The sequence below is a fragment of the Gossypium arboreum genome, chromosome 3 (genome assembly GCF_025698485.1).
Source record: "Gossypium arboreum isolate Shixiya-1 chromosome 3, ASM2569848v2, whole genome shotgun sequence".
NCBI classification, from domain to species: domain Eukaryota; kingdom Viridiplantae; phylum Streptophyta; class Magnoliopsida; order Malvales; family Malvaceae; genus Gossypium; species Gossypium arboreum.
In genome coordinates, this window is record NC_069072.1 from 120,484,757 (window position 1) to 120,501,153 (window position 16,397).

At 35.4% G+C, this 16,397-nt stretch overlaps 1 long non-coding RNA gene across 1 annotated transcript; it reads right to left on the reverse strand.

Annotated features, from left to right (window-relative positions):
• Positions 1 to 691: 691 nt before the first annotated feature.
• On the reverse strand, positions 692 to 2,869 carry LOC128290343 (uncharacterized). The gene is made up of 3 exons (XR_008280087.1): positions 2,737 to 2,869; positions 2,126 to 2,221; positions 692 to 920 (listed from the first exon to the last, which is right to left on the reverse strand). It is a non-coding gene; the product is annotated as an uncharacterized LOC128290343 (long non-coding RNA).
• Between the last annotated feature and the right edge of the window lie 13,528 nt (positions 2,870 to 16,397).

The following is a 16,397-nucleotide window of genomic DNA, read 5'->3' on the forward strand; positions in this document are numbered from 1 at the left end:
GTTTCTGAAGGTTTTCTGTCATCCAATCACGGAGGGATCCAATGTAGAATCCAGGGTGTAACACCTTATACCCGGCTCGATCACCAAGCCCAAATATCAGGATATTCCACCACCGCCACACATCACATGTAATACAAATGGTCTCATTATTAAGTAAACATATTCCATTTTAGCTTTCATAATAGTTATACATATTCTAGTAATTATTAAAACATGCTAAACATTCATCAAACGAACTTTAAAACAAGAGTTAAACATGCTTTTAGACCACTAGATAGAAATTTCAAATTATTCACGTAGGTATAGATATTGAATCAACGGTATTGATATTTCTCTCAAATGGTATCGATACAGCTTGAAAAATCAATACCAAAACAACATTTTGTTTCTTGCCTAAAAATTAAAATCTCAAAAATTATTGGTACCTTCATAAAGTACCGATTATTTTACCTCGAGTACCGATACTCATGATATGGTATTGATAGCAAATTACGTTACTAACTCCCTACACATCGAAATATCTTGGAGGTATCGTTTTTAAAACCCGAACATTAATACCAATGCTCCAAACAACAAAAATATAGCATAGTAAGGCATATAATCCATTCTAACCATAAACTATTCAACATGTAACTAATACCATATCATATAATCGCCAAATCAACTATAATGACAATTCAAATCATCGTAATTATGTCCAAGTAGGCAATAAATATACCAAGCTCGATATCCATAAATCCTAAGAGCAATAAAGTCATGTAAACATCCAAAACATCATGGAAATAGTCAACTAAAAGTTTACCACATTGCCTTATTCTTACAGTTCAAAGAATAATAATATCACCTACACAAAAACTAAAGCCTAACTTGGATCTCTTTCTTGGTATCCCCGCATCGCTCACACCGCAAACGCTAAATATCTGCAATGGTTAGAAAGAGCGGGTTAGCTTAAAGAAGCTCAGTGAATGTCGGAGTAACCACAAAGCATACACAATACCAAAGGTTAAACAAGAGCATACTATAACACATTTACAACCATATTCTAACCAAGTCACAATAACATATTCATGCTTCATTAAATCATAAAACTAACATATACTCTCACATGTAATTACACTCAACTCGTATATATATAATTCATTTAATGATAATTCATCAGGATAAAAAACGTATTCATGCTTTAATAACTCACAGTGTAGCTTATATATTCACATGCATTTACACACAACATTTCCATATATTAATCACATTATGATAATTTGACACTTGAAGCTATGAAACATAAAAGTGGACTGTATCACCACGCATCGGATACATAGATCTCCAACACACCAAATGACTTGTAGAGTCGAACATATCCCAAAAGCATAGCATTTAGCTAACACTCTCCAACATACTAATATAGCCTGGTGAATGGATTTGGCTCACATTCCCTTATCTCTCCAAACTCGGGGCCTCAATTCCTAAATCACAAAACCCAAGATTGAGTACTCACAATCTTATGGCATGCCAACTATATCCAACAGTTTTAAAAGATCTCAAAACCAAAATATTCACAATTTCACAATTTTAATTAATGATTTAATGCACATCATCTATGTTCATTTTTATCAATTAACATCACAAACATGTACACAATGCATGCTTATCTAATTCACATTTAACTGTACTTTAAGTGCCACAATAATTCTCATTGAACCATCACATATCCGGCCACATATTGTGTATTAAAATCAATACATCATATATCACAAACAAGTATTCTCACATATTACTTGCCACAATAATATCACATTCCACAATTAAACACATATGTGCTTACCAAAATTTCGCTCACTTTCATTGCATATTTGTATTATTAACATATCATTATCACTATCATTTGGCATGTACATCATGCCTATAATCCAACACAATTTCCAATAGTCATCACACATGTCTCATATCACACTATCGCATCAAAATAATCAATTCACAATTATTCACATAATAACATAAATTGCTAAAATAAAATAAAGGAAATAGAAAGCTTACACTCAGAATTTAGGATAGGGGTTTAGGCTATTCCTAAGGTCTTCATTAACACTATGAATTGTGTTTACTAGCAACAATTTCAAACACTCACCAATCACACTTTTGCCTTTCGCCTAATTGCTGAAAGCATAAACTAGCTTTCCCTTGCCTTTCGCCTTACTTGCTGAAGGCTCCAACACTTCCATATCTTCAGCAAAATAAATCACACAATAAACACAATCAACATTCAACCAAAGAGACACATGCGCCAACCAAAAACGCAAGCCTAAGTTATATTCCTCATGAAACTGAAATTTGACTAGCAAACTTGAAACTCAAATATTTTAATATTTACTTATTCCTGTTGTCTATAATCGATTCCAATCATCTAATTATAAATCTAATAACAATTCCCAACCTTTAAAGTACTCAAAATTATACATATTCATGGATCCAAAATTTCAACATACAATGGCAATTTTTATGAAAATTCATTTAGACATTGGAATTTTTTAACGAAACTTTAAAGAAGGTTTAGAAACCTTCTAATCACATCAAAACTAATGGAAAAACACTTTGGAACCTTGTTTTTATTCAAAATCTCAAAATCCTCCGTTAACGACCCAATATTTTACTTTTATTCAAAACATTCGATTTAATAGGTAAAAACTCTATTTAAAAGACTATATAACATAAAAAAATAATAGGAAAATAATTTGTTACCTTCGATGGGAGAAAAAAGGACATTTGGTTGAAAATAAGGAAAACCCACAAGCTTGAGAGATGACAAAATCAATGGTTTCTTTTTGTGTGTTTTTCTTGAAATTTTATGGAGGTTTATTGATTGGGTGATAATAGATATTAAAGGAATGAAGTTTGTAAAATAAAATTGAGTGATTGGGGTTTGGGAGAGTAAATGATGACAACAACAAAAAGATGGAGAAAAAGTATAGTAAGTTTAATATAGATAGAAGGGGAAAATAGGGTATTTTAAAAACTTTGGTATAATTGCTTTATAACCACTCCTATTTTGAACCCTTTTACAAAACAGTCCTTATTCAAAATTAAAGGTATTTTGAAACTCATTTTCCTAAGAGCCATAGACGAAGACATTTCTGGTTTACCACACTACGAAATTCTGAACACATACGAGCTAAAATTCCCATTTTACCATCGAAATTCCTAGGCCTAATTTTGGGGTGTGACATGGGGAGCGTTCCTTCTAGAATGAACTTGTCCCAAATGCTCCTAGCTACAGGGAAATATTTGAGAACATGCAACACCTCCTCAGATTTTTGTCTACAAAAACCATATTTGCTGTTTTTCCCAACTCCTCGCCTTACCTTTTTAGCATTTGTAAGCAAACATTGCTTGAAGGTGAGTCAAATGTAGAAACAAATCTGTTGTGGGCCTTTAAACAACAATACTTTAGTTGCTTTAGATGGAACAAAACTAACTTTTTGTCGAGTTCCTTCCAGAAGAGCTCTACTCTTAGGGTTCTTTCCCTAAGCCCTTCGCCAAAGATCTGCCTCCTTCACCTCTCGTCTTTTACGTGTCTTAACTTTCTAAACATGATATGCATTTATTTATTTATACTTAAATGCCTCTTTATATGACTCTTCGATTTCTCCCTTCCTCTTTCATCTCTTTTTTCATCTTCATCATTATTTCCCCTTTTCCTATAACTCTCCATTACTAATTGGTCACCCTTTCATCTCCCTCCTCCTTCTATCATGGCTTTCAGTCCCTTAAAACGCCAGAAATTTTATCTGCACGGTACATTTGACACCAGTCGATCCTTTCTTCCAACTAATCATCCATCTCTTCCCTTTTCTCTGATCAATTTGAACTCTCCTTTCCTCTAAATTCGTTCCTCTTCACCTCAAAGATATGCAACAACCTTTTAAGAGATTGCAGTTGGTTTGAAAGTTCAGAATAGAAGTCTTTTGCCGATGAAGGCAACTCTATGCAGCACACCCTTTAAGTTGAGTTACATCCCCATAACAATGTTGCTATAAGAAGAGGACCTATTTCCCCCTTTGATCGCCAAGAGCTTGAACTTAGTGGAGCCAATTGGAGTCACTATTTAATTGGTCACATCCATGACTACAAAAATTTCTCTCCTCGCCTTTTACAAAAACTTAAGATTTGGAATCTTTAGTGTCGTGTTACTATTTCTTCTAAAGATGGTGTTTTTAAAATTTTTGATTTGACCTTATTTCTAACCCTCAACTCATTCAAAGGAAAGGTCTCTAGGCATTGATAAAGCCTTGTCGATGACTGTTAGATGGACCCCTAATTATTTCCCAAGTTTGGACCTCATTAGCTCACTAAATGTGTGAATCTAAATATTAGGTCTTCCTATTAAATATCTTAATTCCTTTGTTGAAACTAAAGGTGCTCATGAGCAAGGCTAGGCCCAACCAAAATTTTAGGCTCGTTTGTTAGGCCTGACTTGAAAAAGGGGCTTAAAAATTTGCTCAAACTTGACCCGGATAAAAATGCTAAAATTTGGGCCCACACTGCTGATATTAATTTTTATATTATTTTAAAAAAATATATAATACATCAAAAGTACTAAAAATATTAAAATAAATGTTTCCCAATAAATTGAAAATAAATTTTAAAAAATATGTATACTTAAATAACAAATATACTTATAACTTAACAAGCAAATGCCTCAAAAATAGTAACAAAATTAATAATAAAACAAGAATTATACTATATCCAAATAATAACAACAAAATAGTAACAATATAAATAGTGAAATGGTAGCAAAATAGTGAAAAAATAACAAGAAACTAGCAACAAAATAGTAAAAAAAATATTTTTTTACACATTCAGGCCAGGCCAGACTCGAGCTAAAAAGGTCTTACCTGAGTCTCGACCTGTTTTTTAAATGGATCTTAATTTTTTGTCCAAACTTATTTCCTGACTTATATTTTTAATCAAATCTTTTCACTTTTCAGGCGGGACATAAACAGATATAGTTGCAACTCGCTTGGGAAAAATAATAGGGCGAGTAATCCATATTGATGACGATGGTAGAAATCCTCTAAACATCCAATTTCTTAAAGTACGTGTTAACATTAACCCCTTGCTTCCTTTGATTGCAGGCTGTACCGTTCAGAGGGATGATAAAGTCAGGTAATGGGCTGACTTCTGATATGAAAGAATATGCAAGGTCTGCATCAGATGCGGCACTATAGGCCATACCAGAAATAGCTGCCCCCATGACAGTCAGGAAGTAGAGGATATGATCAATGAACAAATGGAGGAAATTAGACAGCCTGGGTTATGAAAGAGAGTTTGATCTTAATCAGATTCATTTTAGAGGTATTCGAGCCTCGAGATCAAGAGGTATTAAGCGTTCCACTTATGTGGAGCTAGTTCCTTCTGTCGCTGTTCGCATTAGTTCTTCATATCCTTTTGCCAGAGGATATTTCCATTTTGGTGTTAATAATGTTATTTATATTCATTATGATGGTAATGATGTTGCAAATAATAACGATTTGGCTGGAAATGATGCTCTTAACCGTCCTAATGAGAACAACAATGTTGAAGAGGAATAAGTGGAACCCAAAGAGAATGATGAGGATACTGAACCTTCGATAGATGTTGAGGAAGAGGATGATAGTGATGAGCGCACCCTATCTAACAGTGTTCTTGTTAATGAAGAAGCCCCTCAACTGATTCTGAGCAAACTCAAAACCAATATCGTGATGCAGGCCTCCCTTTCTCTTGCATTTGTTCCTCATTTTAACCCCCCCTCTTGTCTCTTCCCCACAACCAAATCCTTTCAGTCACCCTATACCCTATTATGAAGCCATCCCTTCTAACGATGATTTAGAGGAAAGGATCCATACACAATTTCCTGCTACCGCTGCCTGATACAGAGAAAGGAATCAACAATGGTGGGCAGATAGACAATTTATTCAGATTGGAAGGATCCTTGCTGAATTGTCAATGTTCTACATGCCTAGAGAAGCGTATCTTCGAATTGCTGCCTTAGCTGAGGCCTCTATTCATTCGAGGAGAAACATTCCCAGATTTATTGGACTCTCTTTAACACTGAATTTACGTTCACGAATGCTCGTTTTCTCCTTGAAAATGAGGGCAATCACGCTGAGTCCAGTCTGAGGGATCTAGGCGAGAAAGAAAAAGAAATGCCCCAGTTATTGATGCTCAGTTAAACGCTTCAACTGACGCTGTCATTCACAATGGAGATAATTCTAGTAGAAATTCTTGACTTTGTTATCTATGTTGATAATCAATCTACTATTGTTCACTTTGAAATTACTAATATTGATACCATGGCTACTAAGACGACATCACTATGTTTGATAGATTGAATTCTGTGCAGGTGGTTGGGCTAGAGTCAAAAGACGTTCTTAGACCTGAAAACTATATGCCAAACTGTTTTTTCTAGTGGTTCCCCATTAGTAATAGTTCGGGAGAGGAATTGATGCAGGGGCATCTATTGGGTAGTTAACTACTTTGGCCCAAATTGAAGAAGATGAAGCGACACATATTTTGGGCTTGGAAAGTCTAATGGTCTGCAACACAAAGAGCCTAATATGGGTAGAAGATTTTTAAGAGACTTTTTTCTATAGATTCATTAAATAAGTAGGATCCATGAATTAGCAATTTCCCTCCGTTTATTTGTTTTTGTGGGTTCCAATAACAGGGTGAGTTTGGATGAGTGGTGGGGTGGAATGCGATACGCTACGTTTAGCTTGCTTTTTGTTTCTCGCTATAATATATTACTGTAACAGTCCATTTTTAGTGAAATCGGAGTAGTGGTTTCGGGACCACAAATCCGAAGTGAAAATATTAATTTTATTATTATTTTAATGTGTACATCATGATAATAGAGTCATATAAAAATTTCGTTTAGAAATTTTATCAGTTGCTTGTTTAATTTGATAAAAAGGACTAAATCGCGTAAAGTGTAAAAGTTGTGTTCTATTAGCTAAAAGTGTCTAATAGCTATAGAACTTTAAGTAGAAGTCCTTATGTGGTAAATAGACCATTAACATTAATAGTGGACAAATATGGACATTATATAAGTGATTTTTATTGGTTAATTTAAAGGTTAAATTAGTAATTTAGCAAATAAGGACAAATTAAGTAAAAATAACATGGTCATCATCTTTTTCCATCTTCTTCCACCGATTTTGCAAAGGAAGGAAAGCCATTAAACCTTTCTAAGTTCGGCCATGGTATTTTTGAATGCATGGTATGTATTTTTACTCAATTTTTAATGATTTCTATGTTTTTGGAGTCGTTGTAGTTTAATCTAGCTAGCCCAAGGACTAATTTACAAAATTGCTAGAGTATTAGGGTTTTACCATTGATGAATGTGTATGTGTTTTGATGTTTGATGATAGAAAATGAATGGTTGTTGTTAGATAAACAAGTTTTATAAAGTGATTTTGGTTAAAAATGTCAAATAGGGATTAAATTGAGAAATGTGAAAATTATGTGGAAAATGTGTGAAATAATGAAATTTATGGGTTGCTATGGGTCTATATAGAATTCGGCTAGCATAGGTGTGCATTAAATTGTATGAATTTGCATTTTTACGAGCTAGGGACTAAATTGTAAAGTAGTCAAATATTCAGGGGCAAAATTGTAATTTGACATAATATGAAATTGGATTGAATTGTATAGAATAAATATTAAAGTGGTTAAATTTTATTATATAGATCAAGAAAAGCCACGTTCGGAATTAGATCGGGGGAAAAACAAAGTAGTAGATTGATCGGTCGATTTTCTCTGTATTAATTCGAGGTAAGTTCGTATGTTAATAAGCATTAAATAATTGTGTGTTAAATTCTTAAATATTGCATTTCTGATTAAATTCTTAAATATTGCATTTTTGATGAATATGATTTCACGGATATACTTGACGAAGATTTGGTGACGTATGATATTCCGGTTGAACCTTAGGAATAGATAGGATACGAATGACATGTCATTAGGGGTTACCATGTTTTGGGTGCTTATCCCGTACATTCTACCGGTGGCTGAGTTTTTCGGCATGTGTTGCGGTTACTCGTCAACTTGTGTGAGCAGCACCGTGTAGCTTCGTCTTGACCGTCAGCTTGTGTGAGCAGACCTAGTAATAGCTTGAGAGTGAGCATTTATATGAGATGAGATTGAGATGGTTTCAACCATGTATTGGCACTTACTGTGTGAGATTCTCTAGTATCCGATATTATTCCAAATGGTTCAACAGGCATAGTGATATTACGAGAGTATATGAGTTCGATATGAACCGGTACAGGTATGTACGTAAATCATGTGGAAATTGAATTTATGAGATTTGTGGTTTCATAATTATATTTGTTGGTGGTTATTTGTTAAGCTAATGACACTAAATTGAATTGCATTATGATTTAAATTACTTGCTTATTTATGGTTGATTGATAAGTTATATTTGAATATATGCGAACTTACTAAGCTTAATTGCTTACTTTGTTTATTTTTTCGTGTTTTATAGTGATTCAGAAGCTCGCTTGTTTTGGAAGTTGTCGGAGATTGCATCACATTATCAAGCTCTTATTTTGGTACTTTTGGACTTAATGTATTTTGGTTATATGGCATGTATAGGTTAATTGGTTTATGGAAGCCTATATGTTTTGTTATGCTTTAATCACTGATATGGCTTGACAATGGTATATGCTTTGATATGTAAATATGTGTAAATGGTCCTTTGATATGTGGTTTATAATTGCTATGTGAATGCCTTGTTGTGAATTGGTATTTAAAGTAGCAAACGATTGAAAATGAGAATGTATTAGCATGCCAAGTATTAAGCAAGATAGTGCATATATGAAATTGACCATTTAGGTGAATTCTTAAAAGTGATATTGGTATGTTTTTAAATGGCAAATTGTGATGTTTATGAGCATTGTAGTTGTTGGTATTGGTATGGCATGATTTTGAAGTTGGCTGAGATTGGTTTGAATGCCTATAGATGATATGGTCATATGCTATTTGGTATGTTTATGTTGGTATGACTTTGGGTGAGAAAAAAGGCTTAGAAAATGGCCTATTTTTGTCCACACAGGCAGAGACACGAGCGTGTGTCTTAGCCGTGTGTGACACACGGCCAGGTGACACAGCCGTGCGTCCCTTGATACTTCTTTAGAAATCAAGTCAGTAGTTTTACACGACCTAGCACAAGGGCGTATGGATTGGCCGTGTGGCACAAGTCAGTATACTCATCAGTTTTCGCATGGCCTAGCACACGGCCTGGTACATGGGCGTGTGAGGCCACTTCGAAGGATACATAACCTGGTACACGAGCGTGTGGTCTGGCCGTGTGACCCAAGTCAGAGAGTTACATGGGGTTGGACACAGGCTGAGACACGGCCATGTGTTCCCATTTCAAATGTCCATACGACCTGTGACACAGCATGTCCCTTGGCCGTGTGAGACACACAGCCTGGACACACTGGCATGTGTCCTTTGCACTTTGAAAAATTTCCATGTTTTTTCTAAAAATTTATTAAGTCTCGATTTAGTCCCGAACCACTTCTAATGCTTATTTTAAGCCTCGAGGGCTCGTGCTTAGGGATTATATGATTGAATTTGAATGATTTTTGTTTGGATATGAGATATGGATATGAAATATGATTGTTTATGAGTTTAGTCCGATAATACTCTGTAACCCTATTTTGGTGACAGATATGGGTTAGGGGTGTTACAATTACAGTATTTAATCTTATCGTTATCGCTATTTTTACACTAATTGCAAACAAATGCACTGCCTATCCAAACTCATCCAATCTCATCCTTAAACATCCTTAAACAATTTCTTAATCTATAATCACATGTGTTAGTATTGATTGCATCACTTTAGATTTAGAAAGTTCCTAGAGTGGTGGTTTATCACAATCTTCCCTAATCAAACTGCGGTAATTTTTCCTTTTTAGTACCTAGATTTGATTCCCCTATTAGGAACACTCTTTTGATGCGTTTTATGGTCATGAGGATACTAAATGAAGACACACTTCCAACTTTAAAGGTCTGGAATCCAACTCATTTCCTACTATTGTTCATCGTGATGTTGAAGCAAGATTTGATGCTATGTCCATCAATGATTCCAGTCTATGTGTTTATCAAAAAAAGAAAAAAAATATTTACAGGGGAAAGCTCCACTGTAACTAGTTCCCTATAGCCACAAAGAAGGCTATCTCCCTTATTTTCCCTAAATATTGATCTAGCTGCAAACTCAAAAGAACATCCTCTTTTTGTTTAAGATGATTCAACTACTGCTGCTTTAAATGTCTCTTCTATTTCTAAATTTTCTATGGTTGTTTCTACTCTTTTACAACTATTTTTTCTATTGTTGTTTCTATTGTTATTTTTATCAATGTTGTTTGTCCTAATTGTTTTTTAATTTGATGTAACTGTTGAGAATGATACTGCTGTTATTGCCTCTGCCGAAAGGTTCAGGCAGGTTGTCCTTGATCAGCTCCCCAAGTTCCCCTAACAATTTCCGCTGCTCTCGGCTAATTGATAGATTCAAAGTTGATTGTTGCTTTCTTATAGAAACCAAAGCTAAGCATAATTACTATCTTAGACTTAGGTTAAGATGGAATTTTGAGCATCTTGTGGGTACTGATTGTAGAGGATGTAATAGTGGTACCCTTTTCGTTTGGCGTAAAAGCATTAGTTGTTCTGTCATTTCAATGAATAAAAATGTGCTTTTTTGTTATATTGAGAAGAAAAACTTTAAGATATGGCTAACTTGCATCGAAGGTCACTTAAAGTCAATGAGAGGAAATTTGTTTGCGATCAACTTGTTCATTTTTCTAATAACTTTAATGATAATGACAATTGGATTGTTCTAGGGGACTTCAACCAAGTGATTTAGCACAAGGAGAAAATTTTCCTTCATTCAAATGATCTTAAAAGAGCTTTTGACCTTTTTCAGTGTCTTAATTTTGGAAATTTATCGAAAATTCTTGCAAAAGGTGTAACACCTTAAACCCAGCCTAGACATTATGGCCGAATCTGGCGATGTCACATTGAAGTGTTTTTCGTAACGTATGATATTGTAAAAACCCATTCTTAATTTACCCTTTTTGTGTGATCTTAAAGATGTTCGTTTAATTTAAAACTCAAGTCTTTTAGCAAAATATTAATCATATTAAAATTGTTATTACTTTTTAAAACATTGTTTGTTGCGGAAGCTTTTAAAATATGCTGCGTAAACGTGGTGTTTTGAAAAACATTTATCTTTTTGAAAACCCGTGTCCTACTACTAACATATATGAATCAAAATAAATAAAACCCCAAGTTAAAATTTAAAAATTTAAAGAGGCCTTATTACATAAACAAATACCCAAATTAAATTACTTGTACATTTAAAGGCAAATATGGAAGCATGTGCAGTTGTGTGGGCACCTTTGAGTCCCTCGTAGCACTGATCCCCCTAAGACTGGGGATTACCTGTACAGATAAACAGAATGGTGAGTTTACGAAAACTTAGTGTGTAATCCCCTTATAATCAAACAGTCAATCAAGCAGTAAACAAATACAGTCTGGGCCTAAGCCTGTATCACTAACAGTTCAGTTTCATTTTGGCCTTAGCCCATTACAATATCAGTATCAGTGTGGGCCTTAGCCTATTTCAGTGTCGGTAACAATACAGATAGGAAATCATAAATCCTACCCAACGAGCCTCTACACTCTACTCCGTCCAGCCCTACACTCCATGTGGGGATAAAATCAACCCACTCATCCCTACACTCTAAAATAGCACCGGTTGCAGCACTAAACAGTCTTTGCAGCAAAGTTGCCAGTACAGTACACTTCCTCCAATCATAATAAACCCATCCCCATGAAACATATCATAATATCATGCATGTATGCAATATATATAAAATGGTATGCTCAATCAGTCATATATCTTATAAGGGCATAATAGTCATTCTACCTCATAGGGCATAACAGTCATTTATCAATTTAGGGTCTAGGTATGTTTATCCGCCCCACAGTAGGTCTACAGTCATCTCAGGCGACCCGTGTAACCTTAACAATCAAATAGTGAAAATGAGCCCAAGGCCCATGTGGCCCATCTAGCCCAAAAATGGCTTTAGCCGTGTGGATTACACAGCCTGGCCCAATATTCACCACACGTTAGTGTGGTTTACCCGTGTGGGTCCCACATGGTCCATTTTAGCCCAATATGGCCCAGAACGGCCTAAGCCTATGAAATCGCTCATGGTGGCATTTACGATCAAACGCCCATGTTTATGCGTTCTGATTACCACATAAGTGAGCGCACGCCCGTGTAGTATCGAGGGTCTCTTATTTTGGCTTTTTTCGATTTACAAGTAGAGGCAGTGTTTTATACACACATGTTTGCGAAAACGTGTTAATAACCCACGAGCACCAAAACTTACATTCAATTAAGACCTTCCATTAATCATTTGACAATTGGGTTAACAACCCCTTTTTAAACACTTATCCCAAAACATCATTAATACTTGCCTTGATTGAACAAATGTGGCTTAGCCCACTTAAACCGCTGACCAAGATTGATCACCCAATACTCCTAGCAAATCACAGTAAAAGAAGGTGTTAGATACAAGATTAGCACGGCAGAGAGAGAAAAGATAGAGAAGGCCAAAAAGGCAGAAGCCTAGCATAGACCTATTAAAAACGCAAAACCAAGATTCAAAGAAAGGAGCAGTAGGCCTACACCCAACACAAAAGCTGGAAGCACTCGCTTTGACAGAGGCAACAATGGCACAATTACCCCCTATCAGAAAATAGCAGCACAAGAAGATGTTAAGTGCAGGACTAAAAAGATAAAGAGGGAGAAAGGGAGAGAAAGAGCATAACCGAATAGTTGTATTACCACCCAAGTCGTTAGAGAGCACGGAAGAAACAACACAGATGGGGTGAAAGAATGAGTAATATTTTGTCAAGGTAACAATATGAAAAAGAGAGGGGATCTGTTAATTTAGAAAGAATCGAAGGAGGGGGAGGAGAAAAGAAGAGGAGAGAAATCAGTAGTAGAGGAAGAAGTTGTCAAAAAGAATTAAGAGATAGGAAGCAAGGTCATTCGACCATAGAGGAAAACTAAATGAAAGAAAGAGAGGAGAAAGCAATTGGTCAACCAAAAAAATTTTAGGGAAAAACAAATTTGGAAATAGACCAAAACGAGCAAAACTCGAAGGATCTCTAGCAACAATCGATCCCAAAAAGAGAGAAACACGAAAGGAGGAAAAGTAGTAAAAACTTAAAAGCAGAATTTCGAACCAAGAAGTAAAAGAAAAGAACCAAAACGCAAAAGTTAGAAACCGAAAGTGAGAAGGGAAGAATCATACTAGTCCCTAGCCGAATTCTGAGTGCCTAAAGTTTAAATTTGGCACAACTCCTCCACAACCTCGCATCCCAAATTTTCCTCCTAAAATCTCTCTACCATAATCTCCTCAACCACCCATTAAACTCCACTCCACTCAGTAGTGTTTCGGTCAACTTCTACCACCCACACGGCAAAGGCAGCAAAATAAACACTCTTTTTGCGTCGCCAAGTCTCGAACCTCAGACCCCATGGAACACTCCACACGCCCCTATCCTCTGGACCAGCAAGCCTTTTCTAACATGTTTTACCCACATTTATTTAAGAAGCCTACTGACTAGAGACAGGGTTTATTCAAGTAAGAATTTTCACAAGCTAAGGCTTGAACTCAAGACTTCTCAGACACTTCCCAGAACACTTAACCACTAAAACAGATACACACTTGTGTCACAACCATGCAAAAATAATTATTTAAGATTTGGGGCGTTACAAAAGGTTCCTGCTTCACTTAGACCAACAATCGAAATCTAGAAGAGGCTGTATATGAAAGATGTGATTGGGCCTTTTTTGTTGATAATTACTTCGCCCATTGCTTTAATTTGTCAGTTTTTAATCTCCCGATCACTCATTCGAATCATGGCCCAATGATTGTGTCTACCAATAAAATATTTCCTTTCCAAAGAAGACTTTATCATTTTGAGGTAATGTGGACTCTTCATCTTCAATGTAAAGAGATTATACAAGAGACATGGATTTCACAAATTGAGGGTTCCCCTTCTTATAGTGTTAGAATTGAGTGACCCGGATCCTTATTTAAGTAAAATACAATGGTAAAATAAAATAAAAGTAAAAATCCATATAGAACTACACTTCTTTTATTTTATTCTATAATAAGGTTTTTTAAACCTTATTAAACTCCATCTATTTGATATTCATTAGAATAAGGTGTTTTAGTCTTACTACACTTCTATTAGAATATGGTTTTACAAGTATAAATAGACATAGTCTACTCCTCTTGTAATCATTCGAATGTGACATAGTGAATTTTCTTCTTCTTTGCTTATGATTTTTTTTTCCTAAAAGGGTTTCCACATAAAAATCTGTGTTCTTTATTTTTATTTCTCTTTTCTTTGCTATATATTGCCATTACCGACATTCTATTTTTTACAAGTTGGTATCAGCGCTTCCAGGTTGTTCATCTCGATTACGATAATGGTGTCTTTGAAGTATGAAATTCTGTTGTTGGATCGCAACACTAGAATTGCATTGTGGTATATTAAGATGCAAACAATTCTTGCGCAGATGGATTTGGAGGATGCCCAGCCAGGGATAGATAAGATGCATTTGACAATAACGGATGAAGAGAAGAAGTGTAAGGATCGAAATGCGTTAACAAAAATACATCTGCATTTGTCTAACGAAATTTTGTAGGATTTGATGAAGGAGAAGACCGTAACTTTATTATGGAAGAGGCTGGAACAAATATGTATGTCGAAAACTCTAACCAACAAGTTGCATATGAAACAGCGTCTTTAAGCTCATCGTTTGGAGAAAGGTGCATTTGTGCATGAATACTTAACAGTGTTTAAAGAAATTCTCTCAAACGTGGTGGCCATAGAGGTTCAGTATAATAAGGAAAATCTAGGGTTGATTCTACTTTGTTCATTGCCTCCGTCTTATTCAACCTTCAGAGACACGATTTTATATAGCCGCGAGTCTCTCACAGTTGATAAGGTTTATGATTCTTTGATCTTGTATCATAAGATGAAGCATCTTATGGTTAAAATCGACTCTTAGGGAGAGGGTCTCATTGTTCATGGGAGACAAGATCGGAATGCTGGTGATGATTATGGAAGGACACAGGAACAAAATCCTAGCGGTAAATCTAAGGGTAGATCGAAGTCTTCAAACAGAGGTAAAACTTATAACTTCTGCAAGAAGAAAGGGCACATTAAATCTGAGTGCTATAAGCTACAGAACAAGATCAAAAGAGAGGCTACGAATCAAAAGGGAAAACAACCAGAAAATTCTAGTGAAGCTGATGTTGTAGAAGACTACAGCGATGGTGAACTTCTAGTTGCTTTTTTCAACAATTCTAAAGTGAGAGAGGAGTGGATCCTTGATTCAGGCTGCACCTTTCACATGAGTCCCAATTAGGATTGGTTTACAATTTATGAAACAGTGTCTGAAGGTGTTTTTTTAAGGGAAATAATGCTTCGTGTTAAATTGCAGGTGTTGGAACAATTAAAGTTAAGATGTTTGATGGAGTTTTCAAAACACTTAGTGACGTATGACATGTTCCAGAATTGAAGAGAAATTTAATTTCGTTGAGTACTCTTGATTCAAAAGGGTGCAAATACACAACTGAAAGTGGGGTTTTGAAGATTTCTAAAGGTTTCCTCGTTGTGATAAAAGGGTAGAGAAAGACTGCCAAGTTATATGTTTTGTAGGGTTCTACTGTTATTAGTGATGCAATTGTCGCTTCCTCTTCCTTATCAAATGATGATATTACTAAACTTTGGCATATGCGCCTAGGGCAGATGAGTGAGAATGGCAGAATTGAGCAAAAGAGGACTTCTTGATGGGCAAGGAATTTGTAAACTAAAGTTCTGTGAGCACTGCGTTTTTGGGAAACAAACGAGAGTTCAATTCACTAGAGGAATCCATAACACGAAGGGAACATTTGAATATATTCATTCTGATCTGCGGGGGCTATTCAGAGTGTCTTCGAGAGGTATAGCTAATTATATGCTAATTTTTATTGATGATTTTTCTAGAAAAGTTTGCACATTCTTCCTGAAGCAGAAAAGCGATGTGTTTTCTGCATTTAAGTCTTGGAAAACTATGACTGAAAAACATATGGGAAAACAAATAAAATACCTCTGCACAGACAATGGCTTAGAGTTCTATTCTGATGAGTTTAATAAACTATGCAAGTTAAAAGGGATCGTGAGACACTTGACAGTTTGTCATACTCCACAGCAAAATGGTTTTACAGAACGAATAAACAGAATGATCGTGGAGAAGTTTGATGTATGTTGTCAAATGTCGACTTAAC